This window comes from Schistosoma mansoni, chromosome W (assembly GCF_000237925.1).
Source record: "Schistosoma mansoni strain Puerto Rico chromosome W, complete genome".
Lineage (NCBI taxonomy): Eukaryota > Metazoa > Platyhelminthes > Trematoda > Strigeidida > Schistosomatidae > Schistosoma > Schistosoma mansoni.
In genome coordinates, this window is record NC_031502.1 from 54,726,441 (window position 1) to 54,730,071 (window position 3,631).

Consider the following 3,631-nt stretch of genomic DNA (forward strand, 5'->3'; position numbering starts at 1 on the left):
ATAGATATAATGAAACTTGTTAAAGTTTAGTTGCTTTAAGGATTTTATTAGTTTTCCAGACTTAATTTAATAGACATCGCGGAGGAGGATTTATGTGATTAGTCAATCTATTAAAGTTTTTGACAGGTTGTTTTAATTGTAAATCGAAAGAACAACCACATCTAAATTCGTTTATGTAGACATTAGGAATTCGATCATTTTAATTCAGTAAGGATGAAAATAGACTTTTGGAAGTTCTGAGATTGTCCTTCATTAGAGTATAGGGATTTAAAGTTGAGATCAGAGGTTTAGGAATATAGTTGTCTGACATGTTATTTACAACTGGTATTATGTCTGCGCCGCTTATCACTTATACTTGAAAACAACAACAAAGAACCACTTCAATTCCCATGACACGAAGTAAGAAACAACAAAACTGGTACAAGTGAAGGTTTATTAAAACTCAGAATACGACAAACTTGAATGAGCACCCATTTCGAATATTCATTAACATGTAATCAAGTATATGAAAAATACCGAGAATTATAACAAACTACATGCAACATGTCATGTTGTTGAATTCATGAGTCAATTGAAGCTACACCACCATGGAAATCCTGGAAGCACTGGACGATATTTTCGTCCTAGTATCGGACTGCTCAGCAGTGCTAATCTACGATCCCGCTCGTGCAATCCGAATTCAGGACCTATCGGTTTTCGTGCGCGAACTCTTGACCTCTAGACTACTGAGCCGCCATCCAACGTTTTATTTTTGTAATAAGACATTCTCAGTTCTTAGATTTTATCCAATGAATGCTTTACATTTAGCTTATTGACTCAGGATCCAATCGATTTACAACTGTTAACTTCAATCTACTTAAAATTGAATCCAATTTATGGATTAATTTTACTTTCATATTTTAACAAAAAGATTAATAAATAGATATAAATCAAAGGGACTTCAGTTACAACCAGAAAACATAATTATCATTTCATATATACACAAATATATATTCTTTGAAAAGAAATACAAATGACGCCAAGAAGGATATAGTGATTATCATGAAAATTAAACAATGAATAATCAAAGTATAAGATAACATTCAGTGTTGAAAGTTGAGGTAGAAGGAATAGTAGGGAGTGAAGAAGGAGATTGATTATGAATACAGTGGTCTTGAGGCCTGTTAGAGGTGTGAGGGCAGTTATCACTTCCCGGTTGCTCACAACGTGGAAGAGTTCTTCTGGAGGTACCTGAAAAGGGAATTGGGTTAGAGTCGGTCTTAGTGACCTGAGAGCGTGACCGCAGTACCCAAGGGACAACTGCTTGATGTCAGTCACACACGACCTTTTTGTGTTAGCTCCGTACTTGTGGGGACCTTACCGCCGGAGACGGATATCTGTGGGATAAGGCGAGGTGTGAATTTTTAGGGTCGACCTTTTTTTAACCCCACCCCTTCTTGTGGGTGCAGCATCGCTGTGATGCTGGTTGTCTGAAGGAAACACGTCACTGCCGTCACACTTCTGTACAGTCAGCACTATGACTTCGCCTTCAGACCTTGGGTTCGCTGCTTTTAGTCTCACCACTCTTCAACCGAGCTGTCTGGCATGGTGGGACCTTGAGGAACGTTTGTTTCAGCTAGTATAGCTCGATTGGTTCATCACGATAGGCAAGCCCGACTATCACGTCAAGGTAGCAGCAACGGTCGGGATAAGATAATGTTATAAGATAACATTACAAAATAACTGAATAGATCAAGCCAGCAAGTCTATGAAAGACAAACCACTCGGCAAAACGTGAATAACTTTTCTAGTTAGAGTTTTTTTTAGCGAGTTAGTTTTCTACGGAATGGGGTCGCTCACCCCATGCCCAACCCTCCTCTTTTATTCGGGCTTGGGACCGGCATTAGCCACCGGAGGGGCTACAGGCGGAGTTCGACAAATGAAGAACCAAATTTTAAACTTGATCTTTTTGTGGTAATGTGTAAAGTGTAATAATCTAAATTGTTGGCACAAATGTATCAGCTTCAACATAGTTTATAATTGACTATTGGATCACATTTTAAATGATGAATCAAAGTTTTAACGAAGTCATAAGCTGAACATATTGGGATAGACATGTAGTGATCTACTTTTATGAAGAGAACTCGGTTGGTGTAATGGAAACATTTATTATTATAACCAACTGTACCATTAATTGTACCAAAAAAACACACTTTCCGTGGTTTATGTCCTTGAACTTACTCACGTACGCACGATAGTTTCGCCTGTAAAATTTGAAATGATCTCGGTATTATTTTGATATCACGAGATCACCAACAAAAATACATTAATTATAATCTACAATTGTCCTAATATTTAACCTAATGAGGGATTTAATCTGGTAATTGGCACGTAATTGGTCTGTAGTGGTGATCATAGTCAACTACGACTTGACATTTCCACAGACATGTTAAATACAAATTCGAAAATGGTCTAGAAAACAATTTGATAATATTATGTAATCAGAATCAGTACAAAAATGTTGTAGCTCATACATAATGTATTTTCATAGTTGAAAGAGTGAGTCAATTGAAGCTATACCACCATGGAAAACCTGGAAGGCCGGTTCGTCCTATTATGGGACTCCTCGGCAGTGCGCATCCACAGCCCCGCAATCGCGAAATTCGGACCTATCAGTCTCGAGCCAGAGCCCTTAACCGATAAATATTGATACAAAGGGGCACCAGATACATATGCGCCTCACAAATCTCATTTGATTTGTGTGAGGGCTGTGATACTGTCCGGGTGCCTAGACAGAAGCAGGTAGTTTTCTTAGGAGGCTACACCCGGAGACTTTGACTTAAAGATCTGACCCACAAGGCAGCGGAGCATCGTGAGGAGATGCAGTCCCATGGTAGCCAGTGACCAGCGATTGATTCATACACTATTTGTTCCACCAGGATACTGGAGCCCAAGTGGAGCATTGGTTTGGAATCAGGGTTTTCCAACTTCCCTAGGTGGACTCGCAGTGTCCGCCAACCCGGTTGGAGCACCGGACATTCATTTATAATCCTCTCAATTTCGTAAACAACAGTAATGCCACGGGAAGGCAGTGAGTAGGACTTCCCTGGGAGAGGCTATACACGCATGGCCATGTGAGAGCATTTGGAGAGGGAGAGCGGACTCTCCCCACTCTCAGCCGTACCAGGGCACTTATCTATCATTAATATTAATAAAATGAAAGGCTAATAGGATAATAATAATAATAATAAAGATTGTCAGAGTAAAAGTATTATTTGTATACAAGATAATCATAAATTAGAAACACTGTATGAAGATTATATCAAGATACATATATATTCTATTGAATTGTTTTAATTGTAGCATAGCAACTAAATTGGTCATTTTTATTAAAATAAAAATCTGTTGAATTATGATAGAGAAAGAGCGAGAGAAACAGAGGGTACATAGAATGATCGAATGAGATGGTTGAGAAGATTTGTAACTCAGGTGAGTGATTCTGATCTAGGTTTGTTCTCTGAGCTGGGCGCAAATAGGAGGAAACACGCGTCAAACTGGATTCTAACGCTAGCCACTATCCATTTTTGCTTACAATGCTTGCGAATTAAGGCTATATCGAGGCAATACACACAGTATGCACATATGGCCGAAT